This window comes from Xenopus laevis, chromosome 6S (genome assembly GCF_017654675.1).
Source record: "Xenopus laevis strain J_2021 chromosome 6S, Xenopus_laevis_v10.1, whole genome shotgun sequence".
Classification (NCBI taxonomy): Eukaryota; Metazoa; Chordata; class Amphibia; order Anura; family Pipidae; genus Xenopus; species Xenopus laevis.
In genome coordinates this window covers 88143833-88164114 of record NC_054382.1, presented here as the reverse complement: position 1 = coordinate 88164114, position 20282 = coordinate 88143833, and the positions used below count along the sequence as shown (strand labels likewise).

Sequence of the window (20282 nt, the reverse complement as noted above, 5' to 3'; positions counted from 1 at the left end):
CTGCCTCACTTACAGCGATGAGTGAATCAGCTTGGATCAGTTTTTTCTCAGCCTGTGTTTCTATGCAGGTGGGAAAGCAGCCTGTTATGCCATAAGCTTAAAGGAGTTGCCATAAAAAAAACCCCACTGATGCAAATTATAATTTTTATGAAAAACTGTTAAGTTTCCACCATGTATTGTATAATTAAATATGAGGGGAGGCCAAAGAGACTGCTCAACACACACCATCTCCTATTAAGGGGGTGTCCACTTTGCAGTACGTTTGGAGTTGTGACAACATTTCTTATTTTATCATATAAAATGCACCTTTTATATACAAAGCCTACACTCTGGCTGGAGGAAATCGTGATATTTCTTAAAGAAAATCACACTTTTGCTGCAGCTTTCTCATTGTGCACATAAGTGCAGAAAAAAATTATTGTTTATTAGGGACATAATTATTTTTTGAAAGGAAAGGGTTAAACTCACATGTCCTTGTCCGTGGAGCCACTCTGCCATTGTGCCCTCTCCTTGCAGTAACGACTTCCACTTACTGGTCTCCATTCCAGTGGTAATCATATGCTTAGGGTTTAGTGGTTCAGAAAGCAATCAGCAGATGGAGGTTAAAATCAAAAGGATGACTTTATTGAGGTATTGTTTTTGATTTTAAACTCCATCTGCTGATTGCTTTCTCAACCACATAATTATTGTTTGCCTTATCCTCTCTTAGTCTGCACCTCTGGTGGGGGGAAATGTTATGTATTATGTTCCATTTAACTTGGCTAACATTAATTTACAGCTGTAAAGCTACCCCCAAAGCTGCAAATATGTTGAAAGACAAACTTCTTTCTTTATATTACTCCAATGCATGATCCTGGCCCTCCACCGCCAGAGCCAGCTTGCTGTTGCTGCCAGCCCCCTCCCTATGTGCTTATCTTTTTGTGCCAGAAGGGGTCAAAGGGGTCCACGTAGACAACAGCAGCTCCAGGGTGGCCAGGATGCTAGCACAGAGCATAATTGCACTCTCTGCGCTAGAGGAGGCAAATTTGTTGAAAATGCTTTGAAAATGCTTTGAGAACTGTAAAATTTGCTCTTCAAGTTACCAGGACGGGCATTTTTGCTTTGGGCACTGCTGCCTGACGCGAGTTTCTCAACTCACCTCATTGGCGCAGTGCCGCTGCTTGTTGTAATTTACATTGCAAGCGACCCTTATAGGAAATATTTTCATTTCAATTCTACTGTGCCAAGGTCTTTTGCTGGCCTTTAGTCCTCATAAACAAGAGACCAGCCACTTGTCCAGGAATATTAGCTGCAATGGCCTAGGGAATACATGATGCTGTAGATACAAATATAGTACTGGTTCTTTCTACATCTGACCTTTTGACTGCCCTAAATGAGACAGGCCTCTTGTCTCTACCTTAAAGGGGTTGGTCACCTTCAAACAACTAGTTAGATCACCAGAAATAACCAAACTTTTTCCAATTACTTTCTATTTGTGACCGTTTTTCTAACATTGAAGTGTAAAGTGTATTTTTCACCTTCTGAAGCGGCTCTGGGAGGGGGGTCGTCGACCCTGTAAAATATTCTAAATTTAGTTGATACATTTCTTATCTTTGTCCCTGCTGAGCAAAATCTCTGGGTTTCAGTACAGGCAGCTGTTAGAATTGATACAATAGTTGCTAATACTCCAGAGATGCTGCTGAGAAATGTATCAACTAAATGTTGCAAAATTGTAACAGTTTAGAGTCTGCATCTGAATTACTGAGCTGCCAGACTCAAACACCAGAGACACGAACATTCAATTTTAAACTTAGATTTTGGAAAAACAATAAAAAATAAATAATGGAAAGTTATTGAAAAAGTCTTTATTTCTGGGAAACAACTGAATTGAAAAAAGTGTTTGGAAGGTGAACAACCTCTTTAAAAGCATGGCACAGAAATGAAGGGGAAGTGCAATAAATCATTATCATTACAGCATCATATTACGTAAATAAACATACCTGTAAGATATCTCAGTTGTTGTGGTATTCGCCATACTTGAGAAGGTTTGAGTGTTGGGAGTTAAAATAATATGGGGGAAATGTAATAAAATTCACAAAGAGAGCAAATTTGCAAATAAACATTTGCATGTCGCAATGTAATATTTTGCACAAAATTACGAGTAGGAGTATGTCTTCATTCTACCACAGGATGTTGTCATCACAGTGACTGACAGGCTGAACAGACAGTAGCAGGGGAAAAGTCCTCCCACAAAACTCCTCCCACACACCCGCCTGTGTTTCTCTCTGTTCCCAGCCTGCACGTGGCTGTCTTATGCTTATGCAAGATCAATACTTTATAGTAGCATATTTTAAATGCTCAGCATAAAGCAAGTGATGTAAAGTTTAATAAAATATGTCAAAATAATCTAATATTTTCCTTTATTTGAAGTTCAACAGTATAAAACAACAAATATACACTATTCGCAAATGTATGGGCCCAAATGGACATAAAAATCTAAAGGCCATAATACATTGTTAGGCATTATGCAACCTGTGATCCAGTTCCAGAGTAACAGATGCAGCTTCTTTTTCTCTGCAGCTCCCTGCACTGGATCATATACTGTTTCTGCACATTGATATATAATTGTAAGGAAAAAAATGCAGCTGTTCTGGAACAGTATTTAATAAGATACAGGGAACTGCTGGGAAAATAAAGCAGCAGCTGAGTTGTAGAACAATTTATGATCACACTGATCACCTATCATGGGTTTGGGACCCTGATATAGAAATAAAGTGTCATCCATACTGACCATATCTCAGTTCTGCACTTGAAATGCACTTATATAAGTTATATAAGTCACAGAAGCATAAGTGATAGAAAGAATTAAAGAATGTGGGGCTTAATCAGTTTGATTAACCACTTGCAGCAAATTGACTTGTGAAAATTGTGTTGTACATTGTAATTGTAAAGTTGTGCAAGTGCTCCTCTATTGTAACCTCTGCCCAGAAACCTCTGCAATGTGTCTTCCAGTTGAAAATATATATCAGGATCCCTATTGTTTTAAGTGGTCCGAAGGAATTGTAAGAATTGCAATCAGTCGGTTTTCAAAAAAAAAGTCTTGTTCCTAGTCTGTTACCTGTTCTAAACATTTGTAGAAGTCAATATAGTGTGGGTCAAAATTAAGTGTCAGTCTGATAGGGCAGCAAGTCATCAATATATTGTAACTACAGTAATAAATAATAAGTCAGACCCTGCTTTTGGTATCTAGTGTTCCTGGCCATAAACAGGTTGGCATATGAGAGTACAAACGCACATCCCATAACTGTTTTCAAACTGGAAGTAATTTCTAGTGAGTGCCAACTCAAGTAGCTAAGTCAAAAATTCAGTGGGTACTGACTTGTCAGACCTACTCCTCAAAGCAAGTTTGCATGCTTGGATTCCCAGCTCCTGAGGGATCACAGTATACAAACTGTTGACATCCATAGTAAACAAAATGCATTCCTGGGAAGATCAGGTACATTTCTCAGTGTGTTAATTACATGTGTAGAGTCCCTTGAATAGGAGGGTATTTTGCTCACACAATGCTGAAGAAAAGAATCAATATAAGTAGCCAGAGGAAGAAAAAGGGAACCAACATAAGAAATAATTGATCATCCGGCAGGAGCAGACACAGACTTGTAAACCTTAGGAATTGTATATATAATCGGGATACGAGGGAAATTTGTGGTGAGATAAAGTTAGGTATTTTTGTCAATCCACCCTACTTGAAAGGCCAAGGCCTGTTTGTTTTTTAATCCCCTTTTAAAAGTCTGTGTAGGATCCCTGGGTAAACTACTGTATGTCATGCCATCAGCTAGTTGGATCCCTCCTTATCAGCAGGTCTTATAACTAAATCTTTATCATCAATAAGTGTTTTAATGGCTGACATCTTCTCCACTGTGAGGTTAGGGTATGACTTAGTGTGCTTAACTGCAGCCACTATTTCTTTAGAGAGTACCTTGCAGAACGTATGACCAGAGGCTGGAGTGTTGAGGGGGCAAAATTACTTTTGGGTTTCAACCTGGGTTCATTGCTGGCACTGGAAACTCTAAAATGCTTTAGACTTCCATTTTCGTTGGAATCTCTGAATATCTACAAGTATGGTGAGAGCATCAGGAGCCCTGTGTGCTATAAAGGAAAGTCCCTTCACTAACAAAGACTGCTCACCAGGAGATTGTTTGCTAAGATTAAAAATTATATTTTCTTGCCCCTTGGTGGTTTCTCTTAGTCTTAGTCTAAGAGTCTAACCAAGAGTCTGAATCCGTCTGAACTGTTTGCTGTTTCTAATGACCTGGGCACTCTTTTTCTCCAAATGTTAAGTTGTCTGTAAGGGGCACATTTACTAAGCTCGAGTGAAGGATTAGAATAAAAAATACTTATTTTTTTGGCTACTTCGACCATCGAATTGGCTACTTCGACCTTCAACTACGACTTCGACTTCGAATCAACAATTCGAACTAAAAATCGTTCGACCACTCGACCGGTCGATAGTCGAAGTACTGTCTCTTTAAAAAAAACTTTGACCACCTACTTCGCCAGTGTATGAGTATACACTATATATATATATATATATATATATATATATATATATATATATAGATATAGATATAGATATAGATATAGATATAGATAGATAGATATATATATATATATATATATATATATATATATATATATATATATATATATATATATATATATATGCTGTCTCTCTCCTGCAGTTCATGATTGATATATTAAACTATTATTGATGATTATTCATTGATTCTACTTCCATTAGAGCCAGAGGTTGGAAATGGTAAAATATATGACTGTTTCAAGCTATGGAAACTTTTCTCAGATCTAAAACGAATGGGAAATACGAAAGGATATTCTTAGATTAAAATGCAGTTCCATTTAGTTTTCCATTGCATTTCATACACCCCAGAAATATTTTGTGAATGATGTTAATTACGTCTCCAATATATATTTAAATAAATGTGATTGAACATGTTTTAATCCCACTTCGTTTCTGTTTGAAAGAATAGTTAATTGTACTCAAAGGAGATAGATTTCATCATATTCCTTTGCTAGATACATGAGTAGCAACCTATAAAGAACAGACTATCAGAATGACTTTATGTCCCTTTAAGATCACTAAACATGGGAAGTGAAGTGTTTCAGAGATATAATGGCAGCAGTCTAATTTCAATGGGAGATACATTTCTCATTTTAAGAGGTTTATTACAAAGGTCACCACTGAATAAATAGCAAGTGGAAATAAGATATATAATGGAAGTAGAGAGAACTGCAACAGTGCATACGAATGGCACCAATGAGGGTTACTCTCTGAAGGAAAAGAAACTCACTGACTATCTCAAAAATCTAAACATTCTCTACGATTGTTTAATATGAAGTCTCCAAAGTGAGAATTCAATATTTTTTAGCAAGGGTTTTATCTTCCCAATAAGAAAAAACTACTGTTCGTTTAGTGAAGCCTGCTCATCTGGAAAATAGGAAAACTTGAAAAAACGTGTGTCTTTCAAAGACGCTGAATTACAGTGAACTCTTGATGGAACTGTAGTAGTCAAAATGCAATGCACTGTTAAGCACAAGAACACTTTTCATTCATTATACATGAATACAGAAATTGTTTGATCATAACAAAACAACAGACGCACTGTGTGTTGCTGATAAATGAGCATATGAAACATTTTTTAAAGGAATATTCGGAGTCTATTAAAGACTTTAAAAAAGGAGCCTGCACCCTGGAGCACAGGTGTTAATCTTGCTATGTAGGTAGCATTTGTTGGTTATTACACAGTTATATTCTTTTTCCTTTCGCCAATATGTTTTGTATTCTCGCTTTAAAGTAAAAATAAATCAGATTATCATAATCAGTTTCAGTGGTCTTCTGTTTTATTTTGCAGCAAATGTTAAAGAAAGACGTGTTCTCTACGAGTTACAAATATGGAGAGTTTTCTTTATCACATACACTAACTGGGGAAAATATGTTTCAGCAAAGCAATTCCATTCAAATGACCTGTATTAGAGGTGCCAAATAATATGTCTGCCACTGATTGCCAGGGCATCAGCTGTGTCTGTGGCATTGGCAGGAAATTGCCCAGCCCAGTCCTATTAAGCAGATAAAAGTATTATGAGCACAAGGGTCCATTTATGCACAGAACACAAACAAAAATGGGCTTGTTTATTACTTTCCCCTGGGTTAATAGGTGAAGTTGCATGGCAACTTATTTTCTGTTCATTGTTGTCTCTCTAGCAAGTAGAACATTTTCTCTGGCTTACTGAATTGCAGGTTTTAGATGAATTTGTGCATGGATGGGATCCATTATCCAGAAAGTTCTGAATAATGGAAAGTCTGTCTCCCATAGACACCATTACAATCAAATGATTTGTATTTTTAAAATGTATTTCCTTTTTCTCTGTAGTCATAAAACAGCACCTTGTACTTGATCCAAACTAATGTATATTTAATCCTTATTGGAAGCAAAAACAGCCTATTGGGTTTATTTCAAGTTTACATGATTTTCTAGTAGACTTAAGGTATGAAGATCCAAATTACAGAAAGATCTATTATCTGTAAAAACCCCAGGACCCGAGCATTCTGGATAACAAGTCCAATATCTGTAATATGCATAGCGATTCAGTGGAATGCAGCAGATAGAAACATCAGAAATAAAACTAAAACACGTAAGAGAATTTTGCCAAGCTACCTTTAATACAAAATTATATAGGGCCTTGCTTACGTATGGACAGTGTAAAAATAAGCATAAAAGCAACATTTTGTGTGCGCAGAAAATGTATTCTTGATTGACAAACAATTGCATAGGGACTGGGTTCTTTTGTTTCAAATGCCAGGCTCCCAGAGAATATGTTACTTAAAGAAAAACTATCCCCCCAAAATGAATACTTAAACAACAGATAGTTTACATAATATAAAATGACATCAAAGAATGTTACCAAACTGGAAGTAAACATTGCCCTTTTACATTTTTTCCTTTGAGCACCCATGTTATGGGAAGCAAAAGATGGAACTTTGTCCGATAATTGGCTCATGTGACCTAAAATGTATGGTTTGTTCGATCTGTTTATGAGCACCATTAATTGTAGAATTCCCTTAGTTCTTAAAATGGCAATTTTCCTTTTAGAATTACCCAATGGCACAAACTACTAATGAAAAAGGGAAAAATTGTTTATATACAATCAGGGTTTTACATATGAGCTGTTTTATGCAATATATTTGTATAGAGGCCTACATTGTTTGATAGTATAGTTTTCCTTTAAACATTTTATGTTGTTAAATGTATGCTGTGGGGCGAGAGTATTATAGCATTATAAAAACCAAACTGTCTGTGGTGTATAGGGATATGCCTGTGGTAGTGCACATGGTGTGAAGTCTTTTACAGTATATTGTTATGTGAAGCATGTAGTCTGTACATGGGGTTGAACCTATTAAACTGTTATGGCAAAAGTTATTTGTGCCATATGGAGATGAGCTTGCTTTAGTGTTATGTGAAGCATATTGTTTGTGCCACGTGGGGCTGAGGCTTTTAAAGTATTATGTGAAGCATGCAGTCAGTGGCACAGGGGATGAGCTGTTATAGCTTTATGATAACCATGTCTCTGGCACATAGAGATATTCCTGGTATAGTTTTACAGGAGGCATGCTGTCATTTTCACATGGGGATGAGTTTATAAAAGGGTTATAGGAAACATGCTGTCTTTTGGGGGTAAATTTATCAAAGAGTGAAGTTCCGCCACTAGAGTGAAATTCCGCAGCTCTCCATTCATTTCTATGGGATTTTGAAAGGCGTATTTATCAATGGGTGAAAGTGAAAGTTCACCCATTGATAAATACGCCTATAAAATTCCCATAGAAATGGCGGAATTTCACTCTAGTGGCGGAACTTCACTATTAACTTCACTCTTTGATAAATATACCCCCTGATGTTTGTACTTTTGAGCAATATGCATAAAATATAGGTTCAGATAATGCTGGACCCATCTGTACCTATCTTTTTATGAACATTGCTTAGAAGAGCATAGAAAGCATAGAGACACATCCCCATGTGACAAGGATCAGGGATATTTCTATATGGTTATCATAAAACTATAACAGACCCATCCTTGTGTACCACAGACTGCATATATCCCATGGTACTGTTAAAGGTTCATATTTCTCTTGTAAGCCTTATTCATAAAAAGATTAAAAGAGCAGGTATCAGACAGCATGCTTCCCATAACACTAGATGGGCTCACTCCCATGTGGCACAGACAGCATGCTCCCCATCTGATAGTTTGTCACATTAAAAATTTGCAACCAGGAGTTTCTTATAAATAGAATTCCTAAATAATGTTATTCTGACTTTGACCACCAGGTGCATGAGAGCATTTTTTTTGACAATGCGCAAAGGAAGAAGTAGTTTTCTGGGACCAGCAGCGTTCCTAGAGGGGGGCGGGCCCTGGTGCATGATGCGCAGCCAGGCCGCGCCCCCCTCCGTACGGCACGCTGCCGGGTTGATTTCCGTGGCGTGCGGCGCTGCCGGGGGGGCCCTGAGGGGGTGCGGGCTCTGGCCCGTTCGCACCCCCTGCTCCCCCGGTAGTTCCACCACTGTCTGGGACCATGCAAATGCAGGGGGCCACACTGTAATAAAATGTTGGGGCTGCATTGTGTCATGAACTGTTGGGGCCACACTGTGTAATGAAACGTGGTGCATCTCTCACATACGCAGTGTGGCATTTTTGAATAATATGCACCTGTCACCCAGCACCGACTACTTGTGGGAAATTTATACTCACTTTGAATGAGGGTTGATTTTTGAGCCAAAAAAGGCTTGAAATGACTGGAATATACAAAGCATTTTTGATGGATCAAGGATATGGTTTTTTTAAGTCAAAATGCCCAAACCATAATAAACAACCTCTTCCTCTAAACATTATTGCTACCTTTATGCATTCAGGCAGGTACTACTCTGTGGTTACTGCCACAATTTGCTGTTATATTTCTAAAGATTTCTAAAATTTCAGCCATAAAGTAGGACAGAACTGCCACTTACAGTAGGTGCTGGATAGAAACTATGCCCACTGTGACAGTTTGCTCTGTTATATAGATACATAGAATTTTAGTCATAAAGAAGGAAAGAGCTGCTGCTTACAATGGGTGTCAGAAAGGACCTGTATCACTGTGACAGAATGCTCTGTTAAAGATCGCTAGAATCTCAGCCATAAATCATCCAGCTATAAGAGGTGTGCGTATTGAAATGCAAGCTAAATTCATCAAAACATATATTGGGGCTGATTCAATAAAGGTGGTTATTCCTTAACGCAATGTTTTGTGCGTTATTTAAGACGCATTATTAAAGGAGCGATTCATCAAAGTATTTTCGCATGCGCTAATAGACATGTCGGAAACGTTAATTCTACATTCCTGCACAGCGGTATTCTAATCGCATTGCGATACTTATAGAATAAAATTAATCCTAACGCATTATTCACTGAGCGATAAAATAAACAACATCAGATGGATTACTAGAGGAAGATGTAATGAGGAGCTGTAGGGCAGCAATTAAAGACCTTTATGAGGAACTGGAGCCTTACCTACCGCCACTAACACATTTTCATGATACCTTGCGCAGATCCAGAATGCACTACGTTCTGTGTCATGAAATTATAAATTATAATTATAAAATACCGCACACAATTCAGCTACAATGAACGTAAAAATATCACTTCTTAAGTTAGACAAGTAAACCTTTAGTGAATCGATCATTAATTCTAAAAATATAAGAAGTGATAGCCATGCTATAAATAACACAAATATATCGACCTTTAGTGAATCAGCCCCATATTGTGATAAAATGCATTTTTTTAAATGAAGTACTTTTTTTCAACATAGAGTTCTTTATTTTTGAAGTCTAAAATGCAACATGTTGCATTAAAATTAAAATGCATATTTAAATGCTGGTCGGTACAACCAGCCACAATAAAATGAAATTAATTAAGTACAAAAAAACCCACGTCTTAGAGCACTTAGTGATGTAAAACAAGTATCCCTCCACAACTATTACTTCAATGCTCCACCTCTAAGGCAATTACCTCACCATTCTATCATAGTTTAAAAAAAATGCTCAGTAGAGATTATATAAAACATAATGCAAATTGTTATAAGCTAGGAAAAATTAAACAATAATGAAAAGTCTTGGTGAACCATTACCATTAAAGATATAATTTTTCCACCAAATGTACAGTATATTGATTGATGCAAAACCATAGAAATGATTAAGCTTTTAAATGCTGCAAGAGAAAGACAGTGAAAATACACAAACATACACCATCAGTTCTCTAAAGCCCTGTTGCTATAGCCTATACGAAAACATTACAATTATATAAAAAAAAAAGAACTTGAATCTGAATCTGAAAATACTCCAGTTAAAACCTGTCGAAGTCATGTAAAAATCAATGGCAGATGGTCCATATTACAATTGGAAAATGTTTTTTGGCCTTCATGATGTTTGAAAGTTTCAGGCTGGTTTTTAATTGATAATCTGAATAATTAGTGGTTTCTGTTCGATATTACAAATAAGGGATCTTTACATTTGGATCACCATATATTACCGTACAGTAAGTCTACTAAAAATCATTTAAACATGGAATAAACCAAATAGGATTGTTTTACCATCAATATGGATTCATGGAGTCATAGTTACATAGTTACATTGTTAGATCGGGTTGAAAAAAAAGTTCAACCCCACCAAATGAAACCCAAATGCTTCTCTCTAGTCTAAAGGGGTGGCCTCTGGTACAGTTATCTTCTGTATGGGCAAAAAGGTCCCCTGCTATTTGTTTATAATGTCCTCTAATGTATTTGTAAAGTGTAATCATGTCCCCTCGCAAGCGCCTTTTTTCCAGAGAAAACAACCTTGACAGTCTATCATCATAATTTAAATCTTCCATCCCTCTATAAATTTAACAGGGATAACATGGGATTGGGAAATGGGAAAAAAAGTCCAGTATTGCAAAAACTAGTGAGTAGTAAGGTACACTTACATGCTAATAGGGGGTCCAGGTGCTCAAGCCCCAGACCTTCAGCTCAGGGAGGCAATAGCAGACATATAGATTTCAGTGGAAGGCTGGCACAAAAACTGGGCTTCACTCCAAAAATAGATGCAAATAAATACGTTTTATTATACAAAAAGGAACATCTCAGAGGGTGGCCTTACGCGTTTCGTGCCTTCTGGGCACTTAGTCATAAACCTATGACTAAGTGCCCAGAAGGCTATGACTAAGTGCCCAGAAGGCTATGACTAAGTGCCCAGAAGGCAAGAAATGCATATACCAATGATCATTTGCTTTGTAACCTTTTGCCCATTTTAAATTTCAACCCAAAGGCATTCCACACCCTCCCCAGTGCCATCAATGGATATTTCTTTATAATGGCTTTGATTCGAACTTTAAATATAAACTCCTCCACCCTTTTTAATGCATCTGTCCCTCCTAAAAAGGGTGTAACAATTTAAATTCACTCTAGATCTCCATTTTACCTGACTAACTACATGCATTTGCCAGCATACAATGGAGGTTACTACTTTTCCCTTTGTAATTTACATTACTTAATGGAGAATTAAATCTTAAATTAGTATTAGCCTGTTTTCCTTGTAATCCATGACCCCTTACTAATCCCTCTACCCTATCTTCCCCATAATTTTTTAGCTCAACCCCCCCTTACCAATTTAAACACTCCTCCAACCTCTTAGCCATTCTTTCCCCTAGCACAGTGGACCCCCTTCCATTGAGGCACAATCTGTCATGAGCCCAGTGCTCTAGGTACCCAAAACTCTTCCTTTCTACACCAAGACTTGAGCCACTCCCTAAGCTCACGCTGTCTTCCTAAACTTGCACGTGGCATGGGCAAAATTTTAGAAAAGATGACATTGGAAGATCTTCCCTTAATCTTAGATCCTAGATCCCTGAACTCGCTCTTTAAAGGAAAACTATACCCCCCAAACAATGTAGGTCTCTATTAAAAGATACTGAGTAAAACAGCTCATGTGTAAAACCCTGCTTCATGTAAATGAACCATTATCATAATAATATACTTTTTTAGTAGTATGTGCCATTGGGTAATCATAAATAGAAAATTGCCATTTTAAAAAATAAGGGCCGCCCCCTGAGATCGTAAGATTCACTGTGTACACATACAAACCACATGTAAGGTCACATGAGCCAATTAACAGACAGAGTTCTGCCTTTTGCTTCCTCACTTCTTCCTGTTACAGTTAGAGTTGTAGTATTTCTGGTCAGGTGATCTCTGAGGCAGCACAGATAGAGTCACGAAATGGTGGTTCAAGGCAAGAGATGTAAAAGGGCAATATTTATGTAAATATATATTCCAGTTTGGTAAGATTCTTTAATATGTCATTCAATTTGATATAAACTATCTGTTGCTTAAGTATTCATTTTGGGGGTATAGTTTTCCTTTAAGGTCTGCCATTTACCATTAAATTTGTGGTTAGTACCAATATATACTCAGACAGCTAGGTCATGCCCAGCTCCACCCAATAATTTGTCTACCCGATCAACCACATAACGAACCCTGGCACCAGGAAGACAGTAAACTGTTCAGTTGTAGCAGTCCGGCCGACAGATTACCCTATCCACTTTCCTAATAATTGAATCCCCTATAACCCGAACCTGTTTAGGCCTGGCTATGCTCTCCTTCCCACCACTACTAGAGAAATTGGTCTCCTGACTGTTAGAAAGTTCAGTCCCATCTAGAACTGCCAATCCAGAGTTCGCACACAGCAAATCTGTTGGGATGTATAAACCCCAAAGCAGCCTCCCTTTTGCCCACACGTTTCGGGCCTCTGCTGGGCTCTTTGTCAAGCCTAGGCTAGAGAAAGGGCCCAGCAGAGGCCCGAAACATTGCCAATTTGTTTTGTGAGCTGAATAAACACTGATCACCAAATCAATTGCATCAGTTATGCCACAAGTCTTTTGTTTTGATATATACAGTTTTTGGGCTTTGGGCAGCATTGGGCCCGATACCTGACGGCACCTGACACCAATCCGGTGTTACAGGCCTGGAGCAGCACTCCATTTCTGGGATTCACACTAGATTCTAGATTTTCTGTCACCCAGCTAACTGCCTCATCATCCTGCTGCTGTTCTTTCCCTCCCAAACTATCTGACACAGCTAGGTCCTACTCAGTGAGCAAGAGACTCTTCTCAAGATTGTCGACCACAGTGTTGTAATTGCTGCTCTAGTTAAGTAATTTGGAACTCTTGTTCCAAATCTGCATACACATGGCTGACTGTGCAGTTCAGTTATCAGGCACAAGCTACTGTTTTATTATTTACAGAGACATTTTTAAAAATTAGAATTATTTTCTTAAAATGGAGTCTATGGGAGATGATCTTCCTGTAATTTGGTGCTTTCTGGAAAATGGATTTTCAGGTTTTCAAGGGATCCTATACGTGGATAAATAATTGAAATTGACTGTAGGAAACAACTGATATTTTGGTCAGTTACACATAAATTACTTGTTAAAAACCCAGATACTTATTTTCGGAACAAAGCCATAGTGGAAACAAGTATAAAAACACAACCTAAAATTTTAAAAAGGTGAGCAATATTAAGAATTGTAAAACTGTCACAATTTGACAAATTGGTTTATGCTGTTACATGTGGGTATTAAACATTTTTGTTATTTGCCCAGTGTGTGTATTATGTATGTATATTATCTCAGCATGGACCTCTCTGGACTGCTTTCAAATGTCTGCAATTCAGCTGTTCGTTTCTTGATATTTCTTGCAGAGCATTATTTTTTTTCAGCCTTGATTGGTTATATAGCTGTTCTACTGTGTGCAGTGCCTGACCTGTTGTGTTTTCTGTTGCCATTTCATTTCTCTGGATATAAAGTCTGCAGTATGAGACCTGTTACACTGAGTTTATGTTCAGTGTTTTTTTCCCATTATGTTTGTTGGGTCAATTTGTGGAGTAAGTATGATATGCAGAATGTTAATTTCATTCATAAAGCAACATTAACGGGTTTCCGATTTCAAACAAGGACTTTTCATTCTTTACAATCGCCCACTACAGTTTACATACAGCGATGTCTAATGAGTTCATAATTATACATACCTTGTCCTGTCCCAGTCACTGTGAGAAGTGAATCAACGGGTAGTTTACTCGCCCTTTAATTGTTATGGACAGAAATTTGTCCTGAGAGTATCTGTCCCTTCCAAATTGTGGTAAATAAGTTCAGCTAGCTGATAAGAAGGAATGACACTGACACAGACAGTTCAGTATACAAAATGCTTCTCTTGCTTTATTCAAAGACACCAAAAGGTTATATAGGCTAAGTGGGGGTTATGACACCCCCGTAAGCTTGCGGTTTTGCTAGATAGCTTCAAATGGAAAAGTACAAACTACACAATGGAAAAGTACAAATTACAAAGTATTTTTATGCGGTTTAATGTAGCAGTCGTCTTCAGGAAACAGGTGCAGAGAGGCATAACCACAACCGTCGTGACCTTCTTAGCACGAGTCTGTTTCTGTGAAGAGGTTCCTCTTGGTTTCATCCTAGCTTGCATCGATATATGGTTTTTGCAAATAGCTGAGCAAGGAAATATAGAAGACACACACAGTATAACAGTAAAATAGACTTTTTAAATGATAGTAAACAGAATAGACTGACCAGTCCACCACATAATCACCGCACTGTACAAGTTCTAGAACTTGTTTAATGATGATGTGCAAAAGAAGGCAGAGCTGTAGATACAAACAATACAGCAATATCAGAATACATTCTGGATAGAGACAGAGTATTTTATCTGTGCATGGAGGGGGAGGACCCCACCCTCTGTTAGCTGACAGGAAGGAAGAGGGAGAGAGGAAGTGCTCCTGGGAGAGAGAAAGAGCTGCTAGGAGAGAAAAGCAGCAGAGTACAAGCAAAGTGTGCACGGTCCCAGAGTTTCTGTGTGGGAAAGTTGTTAGTGAACCCCACTGGCAGAAAAGCCTCTTTCGGGTGCAGAAGGAAAGGGGGGTCCTTGTCAGGGCTCTGAAGAGCAAAGTGTGCTCTTCTCAGGGCACAGAAAACCAAAGGGAGTCCTTCTCAGGACTTTGAAGCAACTGCTACATAAGTGGGTTTTCCTAAGCAGTTCAAGGTCACTAGCTACATTAATTCAGTGAAGTTGCTCCCGGCTGGCAGGCTACCCGTATCACTGTCGCGGAATTCTTTTGACCACGCCCATTTTTGTGGCCACATCCCCCTAATTATCATGTTCATTTTACATAATTTGGCAGGTTATGAAAGTCTGAACACATTTCTGGGGTTTTTATATGTTATTACAGTTTTGCAAATGATGGTGAATTGCCCTTTAAGCTGTGAGTCCAAGTTCTTATCTTATCAAACTGTTACAAAAGAATGTAAAGTATCTATTCTGGGCTGTCTGCCAAGCCACAATTAAGTTAGATAGTTTGTGTCTGGCTGTTCAGTGCAGCAGATCAAAGAGAAACCCGGGACTTATAGGTACAAATCTGTGACAGTGGGTTGAGCTTTAGAATTTGCCATGATAAAGCCAGGAGGCGAAACATGTGTTGGCACACTTTTTAGCGCTCTTATAACTGCTTTTGAGCATTTGCTTGATTTTAAAATACTTTCCTGTACTTGGAACTATTGCAAGCTTATTTGAGACCCCATTGGTTTTTTGCTCCTTCTTACTTCCTATTCTGAAATCATATGGCACTGTGGGATTTGTAGTTTTTTAGGGAAGATTAGAAAAAATCAAAGAGCTAGCAAGGTAATCTCGAGACTACAGTCCTCAGTGACCTTCTATCTCCCACTTGTGGGGTCCCAGAATTAAGAAATGTATAGGCAGTTAGATCTTGGGACTTCTCCACTTCTATCATTTTTATTTTCATTCTTTTTCTTCAATGCTGGTCTCGAATTGGACAAATTGATATTAATAATTTTTAATTTTTTCACTTTCAAACACCCATCAGCCTTGGCTGAGGTGTGTAAACCAATTATAATTTACCATTTTAGTGGGGGTCCCCCCTTTTTTATCAACATTAATCCACGTTCAGCAATTGGTTTGTAATGAATTTAGTCAACTTTTCTTAATTAAATTGTGGTAATCCTGTTTTTACCTAATTTAGTACCCTTATCTGTGCAGGTACTTTTTATTTTATTTTATTTTGGTTATTCAAGTCATGAATTCGGAATAAAATTGACACTAGCACTTTAATGAATTAATCACTTAATTTAGTATTTTAGAAGTAATTTATAATCATTAATTAACGGCACAAAGTACTTAATCGGGTAATCACCTTTTGGTGTTGAACACCATCATGTTATAATGAATCACAATATATTTTATATATATTTCATTTAAAATATTTATTTAAATTATTCACAATCATTTGAAGCTGAACAGCTGAATAATACAGACATCTTTAATTAATGTGGTATTAATAATTGGTGGGTGACTAGATAGAGGGGGGTTTTACTCCCTTTCAATTTTAGCAAGTGGGTTGAGCTGTCAAAAGCGGGACTGTCCTGCTCAATACGGTTGGGAGGTATGCATAATGGTTCTCATGCAGTAGCAGAAGAGGGCTATATAGTATACAAATGAAATACAATAAAAACATATATATACATCTGATATGTGTTATACAATCCTTATGAGGCCTAACACATGTCTGCTGAGAGGGAAACATTGAGTCACAAACTACAACCAGGATGCATGTAGCAGTAAAATACACATAGTATAATGAACAGGAATTAAAGCAAAATGCAAACATACCAATGATGCTTGGATAGGCCTGCTTGGAAACAAGGATGGGTGAAGATTTTACAGACTCTAGTGAAGTGTAGCTGTTACCACATAAATGGTTGCTTCCTCTCTGCACCAGGATGTAATCAGATGTGACAGAGAGAATTTTAGAATGGACAATAAACAGCTGAAAGGCTGCAGTGTTAGAAATGACCAGCAGAAAGATACCCTAGATGCTCAATACACACATGTATAAGAAATCATTACATATGAAGAAATTGACAACACTTAAATAATCATTATACATGGAATATGGACAGCACAGCACATACCTACTTTACTTTTACTTTTATATTATACACAACAGGCATGTAGATTTGGCACAGGAAAACTTTCACATTATAACACTCATTACTGACACAGATAATGGAAATCTTTGAAAGGAAAGTTAAATGATTTTTATTAAAGTGTATTGGCATAAACCATATTCACATGCACAAAACAATGTGACATCTCATTCCCTCCTTAAGTACAATTGATCCCTAAAGGTCTCAATAAATTGTCTTCTGGTAAGAGGATGGCAATAGAGGCTGTTTCCTTCCAGATGTTCTTTGCATAATTCATAATGAGATAATACTGAAATGCTAATCTTTCTTTTGTCTTTATATAGTATATTGCTGACACACACACGTTTTTCTGCCTTGGAAGGATAATTTATCTTTATTAAAATACACTGATTCTGAAGATCTCTCCATTAGGCATTTTCTGGAGGGGTGCAATGGAAAAGCCACCATTTTCACAGTCAGCAACATTATCTGGCACTATCTGTCAAGACAACGCAGCAAAATCCGGAACAAGTTCAATGTTCTTACAACTCACCATAAAATCTTCAACATTAAAATAAACTTATGACACTCACCCCAAAGAACACACTGAAAGTATCCTACACCAAGAAACAGAAAGATAGTTGCTGAAGTATACAACCAGTTCTGTTTCTTAAAAGTATTAAAATAAAATGTGGACATTTGAACTATTTAAATCCCGGTGTGCATCTGACTCCTTCAATTGATTGATAACATAGCCTCTTAAGGTAGCACCTGGGTCCTGCAATTTATGTATGGAGTGCGCTGGAACTATGGATTCTATATATATATATATATATCAAAGAAATTAGCACTCATAGGTCTTTTGTGATGAAAAAAAATGGGTTTATTCAACGTTTCGGCTCTTAGACTCGAGACGTCATCAGACAATTCCTTTTGAAAAAAACCTGAAAACATTTAAAAGTCTGATTTATTTAAAGAGGTAGGTCCAATAAGATCAGCGCAGATCCCACTGATATTTGGCAATAAATGTTTTTTTAGAGCTTTTTAGGAAAATAGGAAAACCCCAAATTGTTAGTAAATTGGCCTGCAGAGGGGTAAAAAATATTTTTATTATGTAAATAGTTAAGCTATGCTGTAGTGCAGCCAGCAGGTGGCGTTAAGTCCACCTGAGAGCCTATATAAGACAGTATCGCGTGCTTAGGAACTACCTCTTCCTCGCAAACAGCATGTTGCTCAACAACCCCTTGGATGTTGCTCCCAGTGGCCTGGCTTGGAGGCAAGTTTTGGTTGTACAAAAAACAGGTGCACTGCCAAACAGAGCCTCATGTGGTCTACCAGTCCATATATGGGCTACCTAACAGCCAATAACAACGCTTATTTGACATCCCATTTTCATGCTTGTGTTGCTCCCCAACACTTTTTTACATTTAAATGTGGCTCAAGCGTAAAAAAGGTTGGGGACCCCTGGCCTAAAACATCAAACAAGCAGCAACAGATTGAAGTGGCCAGTCCCCTGGGGGAAGCTTGGTGCCATAGGGCTAGCCAGCGATTAGTAGGGGCAAGTAAGTTTGCTCCAGGAGTAAAAGATAGAGAGGGCTAGTCAGCACAGACAGCCTATTGTCCCAACAGGAGGTATTAGTTTGGGGTTAGAACCCTGAGGTGACTGTACACCAGTGAGGGACGTAATCAATCAGGAGTAGGTTAGAGGAGAGCCAATGTGAGAAGCTTGGGTGTTGAGGACACCACAGAGATGAGGGGTAATAGTCCTCGGAAAACTGACACTCCTGCTGGTGTATCTTATAGGACAAGGGCACTGAAGGCTTCAATAAGGGAGAACACTGTTGTGTATGTGAGTAACTGATATTATATGAAGAATACTCGTGTCTGAATTCTGCAGATCTTGTTGAATTTCTGTTTACTAGCGATTAGGGATGGGCGAATTTTTTCTCCTTGTTTTGCAGCAGAAATGACACCGATAGACTTGTATTGTATCGTGCATCAAAAAACAAATGACGAGCGTAAAAAAAAATGTCGCAGCGCGTCACAATTTTTTTCGACGCCCATAGACTTAATAGGAGCTGCCGATATTTCGCCGGTGGCGAGTTTTTGGCGAGACGAAACTGCCAAATTCAGCCCAAGCCTACTGGCGATTGACTGCATACTCATATTAAGCCGATATGTGTGAAATATAAATATTCTTTTACAGCTTATTGAGATTTAATAAATATTGGTTTTTTTTTCGTGTTTTAATGTTAACGTGATGCTTGCTCATGATCGGGCTTAAACATTTGGCAGAGTGTTAGAGTATAGAACTGCTCTAACACCCCATTACCTAAAATAACATTCAATTGCTGAAACCAGTTAAACGCATTCTGACAGATTTGTCAAAGAAGTAACTGCTTAGATACATGTGCCAGTTTCTTATAATCCTTTGTTGACTCTTGGAAGGTGTTAATAACTGGGATAAAATTCAAACTCTTTTTGTTTTTAATTTTCTTCAGAAAGTTTCCAACTTTTTTGCTTTGAGACCCTTTGTGTTGTTTCTAAATACCTTGAAGATATTTTCCATTCAGAGATTTTCAACTGGGCATTAAATACTGCCAGAAGAGTCCTTATATATATGTTTTTTTTTTAAAGAATTATCCTATGCCCACGTTTCACAAATGATTCCACAATAAATCAAGAAATTCAGACGGCATTTTTTCTTTCACATATTACCAGTGATACTTGTTAGCAAATATTTACAGAACAACTGGATTTACACAATAAGCCGACAGTGTTAACCAAACATTCAATGAGAGGCATCTCAGTCCCTGAAGACATATAAAACTGTTTCCAAACTGCACATCAGAGACATTATTCCATTACACATAGCAAAAATGTCCTTGACATTCAGGAGTTTGCCATACATATTTTAGCATGCATCACTCCAGGGTGCTTTTGAAAATACCCTCCATTTGTCTTTAATAATAATGAGTTATCATATGGAATCCAGTTCTTGGTTAATCTGACATAATGTACACTTGATGGGTTTTATTAACTGCCTGATGAAGTCCAGCAAACATCAGAACCATCTCCCCCTTCTGTCATGTATTCCATTTGGTACTGTTTGTCTCTATTCTGCCCATTAAACAAAAGGTCAATATCCTTCATGGTCTGGTGGTATATTTCGTACACAAA

The 20282-nt window shown here is 37.7% G+C and overlaps 1 protein-coding gene across 1 annotated transcript in view; it reads right to left on the bottom strand.

Moving 5' to 3' along the window:
• cdh19.S (cadherin 19, type 2 S homeolog) overlaps positions 1–14308 on the bottom strand; it is a 151204-nt gene extending 136896 nt beyond the window's left edge. Inside the window, exon 1 of the mRNA XM_041567783.1 lies at positions 14141–14308. The gene's annotated coding sequence lies outside the window, so the exon portion shown is untranslated. The remainder of the gene's footprint in view (positions 1–14140) is intronic.
• Between the last annotated feature and the right edge of the window lie 5974 nt (positions 14309–20282).